General features: G+C 35.6%; 1 long non-coding RNA gene across 1 annotated transcript in view; it reads right to left on the reverse strand.

Moving 5' to 3' along the window:
• LOC107550482 (uncharacterized) overlaps nt 1-2,823 on the reverse strand; it is a 3,661-nt gene extending 838 nt beyond the window's left edge. The window contains exons 1-2 of the long non-coding RNA XR_001604673.1: nt 2,605-2,823; nt 967-1,043 (exon numbers count right to left, since the gene is read on the reverse strand). This is a non-coding gene — a long non-coding RNA (uncharacterized lncRNA). The remainder of the gene's footprint in view (nt 1-966; nt 1,044-2,604) is intronic.
• Nucleotides 2,824-11,854: the final 9,031 nt, after the last annotated feature.

Below are 11,854 nucleotides of genomic sequence, written 5' to 3' on the forward strand. Positions count from 1 at the left end.
AACTATGCTCTAAATGTATTGGCATAGCAACGTGATACTTCCGGTTTCCTTTTCCGCCTATCCTACGAAGGCCGTCTCGTTTAATTCTAGGTTGAGGACACTTCGTATATGCATCCTACAGAGGATGCGACCTCCAGAGGATTCGACCTCCGGAGGGTGCAGCCTTCTAAATGAGACACAGCTATATTTACACAGATTTGTGGACAATATTTGAGAGGAATAGGCCTTTTGTGTACATAGAAAAAGTCTTAGATCTTTGAGTTCAGCTCATGAAAAATGGGGGCAAAAACAAAAGTGTTGCATTTATAATTTTGTGCAGTGTATCAGTATTAGTATATTCCTGTTAGGTATCTTTTATCTTTCATACTTGTACTGCACTGAGCAGTCTGCAAAATTTAGTTCCATCAGAAAAGCAGAAATGAAATCAGCACAAAAGCAGAAAAGGACTACTTGTAAGGTATAGCTTGATAATATCACACATGATATTAATCCAGATATTCATAATTTATCATGAACCTCTCTACTACAGTAGAAAACTTCCTCACCACACTCTTTACACACTATAAATGTTATGGCTCAAAAGAATATTTGAAACAACCCCAAAAAAGCTCACAAAATGATTTAACAGTTGGCCTACATGCAACTAAAGAGAATAAAACACCCAAAATCAGCCATACCTCAAGGGTGCTGCTTTGCCATCAGACTCACATCTGCTCATGAAACTACATTAAGGCATTTAATTAAAGGTGATGATGAGACCGTGGGCCATCACAATCCAACACCTCTCATGAGTTTAAAGGCATATAGATTAAGGTTTACACTTGACAGGGTGGTCTGAATGAGTGTCTGCTGTGTGCCATGAAGCCTTTAAACCCGTGTTTTAAAACCACAGTAATAAGGGCAAGGTGAAATCCAGAAACATATCATGCTTTTCTGAACTCACTGTGACAAAGGAGAAAAACACACCTGAGCTGAAGTAAGGTAAATTACTCATTTTCATGCCGAAGGTCTTCTTGTATGGTTCGTCTTGAAATATCTATAGGCTATTAAAACAAAATTCTTTAGAAGCAAAATCGCATAAAACGTTTTCAGAGATTCAGTAATACCGTCGATTTGATGGCACTGACACTAGATGAGAACAAAACTTGAATTGAACTGAGCTGAATAATGCCTTCTGCTTTATAGATGATCAAATTAGATCAAATAGATAAAACTTGTGCAAAATTCTATTGTTGAACTGAATCAACATTGAACTTGAGCTGAATGACGACAATATTCTCTTCAGAGCTGCAACTACTAAATGCTGAACTTGTTTTATAATGTAACTTCACAGTTATTGAACTAAACTGAACCAACAAGTGAGGCTGAATAATGTACTTGCTACAGCTGCTTTATAGCAGAACTTGCATCGGTACTGTAAAGCTGCTTTAAAATCTCTTGTACAAAGCACTATAAAAATAAAAGTGATATGACTTGAGAGATGTGTCTTACCTCAGTGGCAAATAGTTTTCTTTCTTTCAAGTAACTAAAGTGGCATTTGCTGACAAAAAAATAAAAAATAAAAATCTTTGCAAGCGCACGATTTAATTGAACATGCACGCACAATAAACGTCTCATGAGCGCACGAAAAAACGTGTTCACGCGTTAGCATTTTTGGTTTATTTATAGTTTCCAATAAAATAACATTAAATTAAATGTGCTACCTATCAGATTGTGTTTTTTAACATCTACATCTACCCCAACTCTAAACATACCCTTACAATAATGCAAATACAGTAATTAATTGTTGTTCAGCATGACAAAAATGACGCAATATTGATGCATGCCCAGTAAGCCCTATAGGACTATACAAAAGAAGAAGTGGGCTCAATGTAGACCAAATTTTTCACATTTTATAAATGACTTTAAATTATATGTAAATCTCCCATCCAGGGGGCGTGGTTGGATCCACATCTAGAGGGTGGAGATTGGTAGGTTTAGGGGTGGAGATGGGTTGGTTTAGGGATCAGGGGGTGGAGACGGGTAGGTTTAGGTATATGTAAGGTGGGAGGAGTTGGATCTGGATCCAACCACGCCCCTTGGATCTTGTGTTCTGCGGTGAGGACCATCTCAAATCTCTTGAAACAAACAAAAAGCACTGAAAACATGTAATGCTCTGAAAGCATTGAAATTTATGTAATTTTCTTCCTTTTTCTTACCTTTTCTTTTTTCTCAGCTAATGTTAATTCGATCATGTGAATATGTAATACCTCTCGTTCTTGTGGAATTTAATTTTATAATGAATTATAAAAATAAATAAATAAATAAAATAAAATAAAAAGCCCTGGTAGGACAATCTATGGGATCCCTTTCTTAACCCTTTTTTTCATGCACATGCTTCTCTGTAAATGTAGCCCAATTATTTAATGTATTTAACAAAATCAATTTGTCAAGCAGGTAAGAAAAATAAACTTAATTTCACATGCATCTGGGGGGGAAAAAACATTTTAGTATAGATTTAATTTTTGCTGTTTGCAGAACCTTAAGCCTTAACGTATAGACTATATAAGATTTACAATCACGTTTGGCATGTAAAATCACTAATGAAAATAAAAAAAATCTCACCTGTTAACAGTGTGGTGAATTGGATAGTATATGCAAACATTATATCCTGATTTTCATGCTCATAATCTCACATTTGTCTTATTGGAAGTTTGAAAAGATCTCAGCAGTGCTCACATTTACATTTGCACTTTCTGCAGTCAAACAAAGATTTCCATATGAACGCAACAATTTCTTTATGTATTTTCTGCATGTGTATGGCATCTGTATGAAAGTGTGTGAGCCTACATGTGTGTGTGTCAGTTTTAACAGCACACATTATCAGCCATTGCAAGCACTCTTATGTGCCTGTGGCTGTGGATTAAAGCGCCCACTGATTGGATAATTACAGTAACAAGGTCTTAACCACTTTCACATTGATTTTAAAGTGAGGTGGCTTTTTCCTCTCCTCTTTAACAGAAATCATAAAGGAACTGAATGCTTGGAATCACTTTTAAAAGTGATCTTATCTCACCCAGCCAGTGCAACTCATTACATCACACTCACAGAACAGGGCTAGAAATAGAGGGGTTAATATGTGCATTACTGCAAGCAAGATTAATATTAATGCTTTGAGACCATACATTTGTGAGAGTGGACATTTAAAATGCATAGTAATGGCTTCTTTGTTTCTATTGGTTTACTGCCAGTAAAACTCCATCTAGATTGAGCGTTTGTAAGTGATGGTGGATGTCAAATGTGTCCATACTAATGGCTTCATATCTGTCTACTTCATGGTGATAAAAGCCTCTCAAATGCAGAAGCTTTTGACTCTTCAACAGATAAATGCCCATTCCTCTTACAGCATTTATCTTCATATTCAAAGAAACAAGTCGACTGGTTATCAGATGGTCCTACAACCTCATACCTGATTCTGCTGACTGTGATTAATGCTTGAGAAAAAGTGTTAACACAGAATGAAACTTTAGAAATGTTATTTCTGTTGACTGTTGATTTGTGATAGAAAGTTAATGCCTGCTGCAGGTATTTGGTTTCCTTGGATACTGGGTTCAATATGTAAATAAATAAATAAATAAAACTAGCTTGAAAGTCCCTGTTAGCAAAGATTCAATCTGACCTTTTCATTTCTAAAATGTTAAAGTACATAGAACAGGACTAAAGGCCCGCCGGAAGGAAAAAGACTAAACAGTAATAGCACTTTCCTGTTTCGTATCATCTTCTCAGAAAGTTATCTTTGCAGAAAATGAAGTGCTACTATGTCATGATGCATTATTAATGTAGTATTGACAGATTTAATCTGACTGGATCAACAGCATTTTGGTGGTTTATTATTGTTTTTGTTTTTTTGTTGTTGACTGTTGATTATGATATGTAAACATTTGTTTGCTTGTCTTGTGTCTCATAATAGAAAATGTGAACATGTCTGATAGCATCATGCTAAACTTGGATATCATGGCTCTGTCAAGCCAAAGGTTGATCACATGGGTCCGCTGGGCCTCAAACAGGAATCTGACAGGAAAGATACACAAAGGTGTACAGGAAACATTCAAGAACAGTGTGTTTTCAAGGAAAGATTTCTAATTCTTCCCATATGTTCACATTTTGAACAATACTTGGAAACATTTATGTAATAGGACTGGATTTAGCATCAATTTCCATTATATTAAAGGAATAGCGCACCCAAAATGAAAATTTGCTGAAAATTGATTCACCCTCAGGACATCAAAGATGTAGATTAGTTTGTTTCTTCACCAGAACAGATTTGGAGAAATTTACCATTGCATCACTTTCTTAACAAATGGATCCTCTGAAGTGAATGGGTGCCGTCAGAATGAGTCGTCAGCATGTTGTGTATGGGGTTAAACAGGCAGTGCTGTAGAATCAGGTGTTGATCTTCTTCTGCGGAGGCAGTGTTTATCCACATTATTACGTCATAAAGTGGCACATTCCTCAACCTGTTGTTTTGGCAGATTGGCTTCAATAAAAGCTGTTTTTAGACTAACTAGAAAGTTTTGAGTTCTGAAACTTACAGAATGTTTATAGCACAATGACATCTTACATGTCAAAGCATCAAGGGAATTTTGATTTCTCAGTTCATGACCCCTTTAAATCATGGCTTCTGGGCAAAATCTATAATCTATATAAGGTATACGAATTAGTCTATAATCTATAGCAACACTTTCTCCAGTGAAAAAGTCCATCCCTTGTTGCCCTCTCACATTAAAATTGACAGCATCTGTTTAAAACAGTTTTGAACAGTTTTTACTTGTAAACAGTGTATGATCTCTGCATATTTCTCCCCTGATTTAGGTAAGATGACTTTTTCCACTGGAGAAAGCAATATTATGGATAGAAAGACTTGTATTAAAGAATGTTTAGCCAGAAACAGTGGTTTAAAGATGTTAGCTGATGGACTTGAGTCTTGTGAATTACTTGTGTATTATTGAGATGTTTTTTCAGCTGTTTGGACTCTCATTCTGACGGCACCCATTTACTACTGAGGATCCTTTATTGAGCAAGTGATGCAATGTTATGGAACTAGAGTGAACTATTCCTTTAATTGAAATGTTAAAGCTCAGTAACACATCCTAGTACATTAGAAGTAAATACAATCAAACACATTTTTCAGTCTCCCCTACACAAAAAAAATCCTGAAGCTTAAATTAGAGAGACAATCAGAGAGACCTCTCAGTCTCCAAAAATGAAAAGACTTCTCGGCTAAGAAAGGAAAGGGAGCGAAGACGAATGGACTGTTGGAAGAAATAGCGGGACCTGTCCATAGACAGCATGAATCTTAGGGATAATGACCCAAAACCTGTCTCGCCGTTTCCAGTGTTGAGAAGATGATGAACGGGAAGGGGGGAAGAGACACCCGAGAGCACCGTAACCATGACAACTCCATCATGGCACCTCTTTTATCACCAGAGCTGGGGGTAAAACAAAGTGGGTGAGCGTATATCAGTCTGTGAGAGTGCATTGGAGATATTAGGTACATAATGGATTCAAGATGAAACAATGTGGCCTTTCCAGGGTCATAAGCTTTTGTTTTTCCTATTTTCTAATGTTATTGACTGATATTTAGAACAGCCGCCTCATCCTTAAAGGTGATTTGGTCATTTTCTTTTTTTAAAAACACATTCATAAATATAATTTACTACATTATTTTACTTTTCCTAGAGGGCAAGTAAAAACAGGCTAATTTTTACCTTTTACAGCATGATATTAAATGTCTACACTAGTAACATTGTGTTTTATGTGGAGATTGAACATTTCTATGGGTCACAAGCCCTCAGAACAGAATGTCTGTCACAGCTGTTACTCTCAATAGCAAACATTTGTTACCAGGGAACCCAAATGCTCAGTCAGGCCCAGCCAGAAACCAACTGGCCACTTATGCATTTTCCCTTTCTGCTTTTTTTTTCTTTTTTTCTAACTGACCGCTTCTGCGACCCGGCTGAAGAGGCAGATGAGCAGCTCTCCATGGTAACTGCGCTCGACATTGCCATGACAACCCATTTTATGGGGCAAAAAAAGACAACAAAAGAGAAGGAAATACAATGGAATTAATTGGAGTGAGAGTGGATGACAGAACACATGAAATGCTGCCACCCCTTTCCCTGTGTGAAAGCTTATGTGCGTCACTCAATCCAAGCCTTAGACACAGTGAGCTTATATAGTGCATGTTAGACTATTAAATCATTCACTGCGGCACACTTCCTATGCTTCTGATACTCCTTTCAGCTGATGGATTCTGCAGAAGAATGGGAGATATTGTTGTATTTTCCAAATGTGAATATAACAGCTGTGTGGGAATATAGTACCTGGAACATATTTACTGTGGGTATAAATCAACAAGTGCATAAGAAAGTATAGCTTTTCATCTTTAACATGTATTAGGCAATTGTGAAACAGATCCTGGTGACCATTTCTTTCATTCATCCTGTAATCTTAACATTAGGCTAAATGTTGTATTTTGCCTGTAAGTTAGATACTTATTCTAATGTTTAAAATAAAAATAAAAATAAATTAAAAAGCGTCATATATTACAAGTCATCACTTCACTGCAAAAAAATAAAAAATAAAATAAAAAAGTAATGTAATGTATTTTTTGCTATATTAGTTGTCAAAGAATTATAAGTTGTTCTATAACTTAAAAGTTTGCTTTGCAGCATAAGATCTAAATAAACTGGTTTTAAGAAAAAAATTATTATATTATAGGATTATAGCACCTTTGCATTTTTTGCAACTACAATGAACAATATGAGTTGTTATATAAGTTGTTAAGTAACTTAAAAGTGTGCTTCATGGCATAATGTCTAAATAGACGTGTTTTATTTGAAGCAATATATATATATAAAATAAAATAATATCATATAGGACTGTACTTGACTTAAAAAAGTCATTTTAAGGGTCAGATCAGGTAGAAGTAGTCCCTGAATTGTATTTTTACCACTTTTAAAGTGGTGTAGTATGGAAAGAAACAAGGAGAACACAGGAACGAAAAAGAGAGTGCGAGAAAGAGAGAAGGAGGGGAGAAAGAGAGAATGATGCATTTAGAGAAGGAAGGAGCTAAACAGTAATTAATGGGGCTTATCTCTCACAGTCGCCATGGAGATGGATGTGTATTCTGCTCTGTTTAAAACTGTACAAGTGGAGGCGGCACAAGCTCAGGTCTGCAATCTGACAGACGCGCTGAGGCTTTGGCTCTCCTTCTCAAATCAAATACACAACAATGACTGCGTTCCAAAACATACAGCTGCATCTCAGACATCAGCCTTACGGATGGGACAGCGCTTGAGATAAAGCAGCGCAAACCTCAGCTCAATATTTCGATTTTATTTGTATTCCTGCAGAAACGCATAGACACACATGCCTACAAAATACAAGATATGAGCTGCTTTAGACATAGAACATTGTACATGTTCATCCAAGTTACAATGCTCTACACTTTCAGAAAAAAAGGCACAAAAGTTGTCACTGGGGTGGTACCTTTTTAAAATGTACTAAAATGTACAATTTAGGCACTACTATGTACACTTAAGGTACTAATATGTTATTTTAAGGTATTAAAATGAACTCTTTAGTGGTAATTAAGGTACAAAGGTATACCTTTTTTAAAAGGACTGCCCCAGTGACAGCTTTTGTACCTTTTTTCAGTATACCATATCATCTATTAGTATAAGAGCCTCATAGTTGGCATGTTACATCATCCCTGAAACACACAAACATACTCACGTTTACTAAAGGCAGATACAGCTGGACCATTATGAAATCAATCTGTATAACTAGACAGTGAATGCATCTTCTTGCTAGATAGTGATACTCTGCTACATACAGTAGTACTGATATTTACATTTTCTGATCTAAATAGCATGGTGTTGCACTTGAACTCTGTTGTTATGAAACATAAGGCAACTATGGCAGACAACAAACTGGATAAAGTCTCACATAAATTTTATGTGTGTGTGTGTGTGCAAACATGATTGACATCTCAACAATATGAGCCTCTCTTAAAAACAAAATATTTCAAAGTTTTTTTTTTTTTTTGTATTATTATTATTAGAATTAGAATGATTAGTAGTATTACAAGACAGTAGGCACAACTTGGACAGGTATTACAGTGTGTACTTGCAAAAGAAGGTTAGATTGCAGTGAACTAACATGGCAGAACAAAGATTTCTGAGTTTGGTCCCATCTCAACCAGCAATGTTATGAATATTAATGGCTGATGATTTCAAATGCAGGACTTCATGTAGTTTGGTTACAGAAAACGATGGTTTGCGAAAGCATGCAGCTGCCACTGTGCTCTTTAATAAAGTTGCTTTGTTGAAAATCTATTTTCTTTATAAGAAAAACGGAAACTTTATGTATTTCCCTTTGGCATTTTGAATTAAAATACTTTTGGAAGACTGTTCTTGAAGATCCTTGTTCAGCCGTTCTTTGTACAGTGATAAATGGGCCATTCTTATAGTCGTGTTAGCTGGCCTGTGATCTCTGGAACGATACTGCACAGACACAAGCTGCTTTCTGCTTTTGTCCAAATAAAGACAAGCTGAGAATCATGTGGGGAGAAATGCTTTATAGATATAGATTTTTTGATATAGATATAGATTTATTGTTTCCTAAGTTCGGAGTTTAAAAAAAAATACTTTTACTCTTTAAGGGCATATTTAATTGATCAAAAGTGACAGTAAAGGAAATTACTGTATAATGTTAGATATATTAGATGTATATTAAAATAGAAAAAAAAATTTTTTATTGTCATCCCTAGTGAAAAATAAATATGCTAAAATGTATTTGAAATACATTTATTTCATTCTAAGTATACTACAAATACAATTACATATTTATGTACTTAATAAAAATAACCTGCAACTGGTATACTAAACTGGTATTCTTAAAGTCTGCTAATTTGGAACAACTAATTTTGGACTTCATGTACTTTAATTGTATTAGGAAGTATAGCTGAAGTCCAACTAAAGATATACTACATATAGATATACTAGATATAAGTACATTTGATTGTGCTAAAGTGGAACTATTGCAAGTATACTTTAGGTACACTTTAAATATCTCACCATATCGTGATGATGCCCTGTCAGGCCGGAGCAACGAGACAAAAACATGAAAATCCATTATAAACGAGGCATTTGTTGCATCCAGTGGGGACATAATTATGGATTTGCATCGCGCCGCGTAAACATAAAACCATGTCTGCATTTGTGATCGGAGAAATGACAAACAACAAGCCCTACTCTACACTACCCAAAAAACTCGCTTTAAATATATAAAATATAAAGACTCTTTAAATATAAAATATGCATTTGAATCATCAGTGGCAAATCCTTTAAATATGAAAACATACTTACAGTCTGTGAGTCAGAACAGCCGGCAATGTAGTCTACTCTTCCAGGATCAGTAAACAGTCCTCCATAAAATGTGCTGCACACATCTGGATATTTGGAGGGCTTGAGAACGGCGTGGCCGGCGATTTCGACGAAGGAGCGTCTGGAAGGACATGTGACGACCCCGGGTTGGACTCCACTTCGTCCACGGTGAAAGCCGATCCGGCGATTGGCAGCGCAAAGTTGTAGTATTTCCTCAGCAACCAGCACGGATCAGCTCTAGACATGACGAAGCAGATATCGTCATCTTTTGGAAGGCCAAACAAAGTAGTTTCGCTTTCACAACGAAGCACACAGCGTCTTTACGACATGGCGGCGGAAACATCAAAACTACAGCAAGAATAAAAGTTACACCTTCTTTCTTTGCGTTAACATTTGGGCAGCGTTATGCAAATCTTCCCTCATAGCGACGTAGGTATGTGGGGGTGTGTTAGAATGAGGCGTTTTAGGTAGGTGTGGCTGACTCTTAACTTTTATAAAGAATATCTCTTTGGATTTGAGACTTTAGTCTTTGCAAATTTACAGATCTTCTTTATGCACCAAGAGCTTGAAACACTCCAAAGAGAAAGGAAAAATTGAAATTGCATCATATGACCCCTTTAAAACACATTTTAGGCTAAATATTAAGAAATGTGCATTGTGCACAAGTAGTACTCCAAATTAAGTTTAAATATAATTTTTATATCAGTAAATGTTAATAGATTTGAACTATACTTGGTATGAAATAAATTTATTTTAAATATTACTTTTTTACTAGGGATAGTATTTCACTATTTTATGTTTACTGTATTTTTTATCAAATAAAGGCATATGTGATGAGGAGACGAGACTTTAAACATATTTCCTCAATGAAATATGAAGTTGTAGAAGGATATATTGAATGGTTTGTCCTTTTAAAAAGTCTCTAAAAAATAATATTAAAAGTTATTTTGTCAACTTTTAGGATTAAACTAGCATTTAAAATGGCAATCCGTGTATCATTCGATCATTTGTTTTTTTTTATTTAATATTGAAAATAGAAAAATGAAAAAACGGTTCCTTTTTCGTCTTTTTGTTTTTTTCCAAAAAAAAGAAAAACGAGAATACAGCTTAAATTTTAGTTTTTCGTTCATGGGTGGAAAAATGAATAAACAGTTTGAATATTCGATTTCTACATGTGGGCGGGAATTAAACGACCTTTCTGCTGATTGGTCAGCCAAAGATCAAACCGTGCCATCATCAGTTCTTCTGCAGTATCATGCAGCAGAATAATAGTCCTCCACTGCTGCAGTTGTACGGATTAATAACCCATTTGATCAATTTCATATTTTTATCATCAAACAGACTAATGAATAGCTCGACACAACTCGTACCGGGGTAGAGTCTAGACAGGTCTTATTCCCTGTGATTCATGTTTGTGGCATGTGCCAGAAAGATGCTCAAGGAGACCGAGACGCGCTAAAGCAGCGCATTCTGTTGTTCTCTTTATTTTTCAAAGGCATGACATTTTGTAGTTATTTTGAACGTAACGTTACTCAATTAAAAATATACATTTTACCATACGACTATAAATGACAGAGTATTAAGTTATTTCCCCTCGATGGGGAAAAACATTAATTTGGTACACTAAGTGAATCCAAGTGAATATCAATCAGTACTCAATATTAATTTAAACTGCTTTAAATATGACTGCTGCTTATTTCCTGTGCACTTCAATACTGGTCTGCGCTTGACTGTAGTCACGTCTGTCTGCTTATTGAGTTTATTTAACCCATCGCAATTTATTATTTTTTTATTAATTTATAGTGTGAACTAGAGTGACTACTCACCCTAATGTTATTCTAAAGGCTTATAAAAATGTCCTGCTCGCACTTGCCAATTTAATGGCAGAGAATGGTGACTTTAGGATGCAAAGAATAGAATTTATATCTACACAGAAGAAAGCCCTGTCTAGACTCTGCCCCAGTATGAGTTGTGTCTAGCTATTCATTAGTTTGTTTGATGAAAAAAGATTAAATGTAGTTGCAATAAATTAAGAATCCATACAAATGCAGCAGTGGAGGACTATTATTCTGCTGCGTGATACTGCGGAAGAACTGATGAAGGCACGGTTTGATCTTCGGCTGACCAATCAGCAGAAAGGGGCGTTTCATTCCCGCCCACGTGTCGAAATCGAATATTCAAGCTATTTATTAATTTTTCCACCCATGAACGAAAAACGAAAATTTAAGCTGAATTTTGGAAAAAATGTTTTTTTCCAAAATTCAAAAAAAGGAGCCGTTTTCCCATTTTTCTACTTTCAATATTAAATAAAAAAACCGAATGATCGAATGATACACAGATTAATGGCTTCAAAACGATCCTATTTTGATTTAATGAGGACTTCAGGGACGTCATTACTTTAAGATTTTGTGTCCCAAATAAAAAGG

The sequence above is a fragment of the Sinocyclocheilus grahami genome, unplaced genomic scaffold, assembly GCF_001515645.1.
Source record: "Sinocyclocheilus grahami isolate Dianchi unplaced genomic scaffold, SAMN03320097.WGS_v1.1 scaffold399.1, whole genome shotgun sequence".
In the NCBI taxonomy this organism is placed as follows: domain Eukaryota; kingdom Metazoa; phylum Chordata; class Actinopteri; order Cypriniformes; family Cyprinidae; genus Sinocyclocheilus; species Sinocyclocheilus grahami.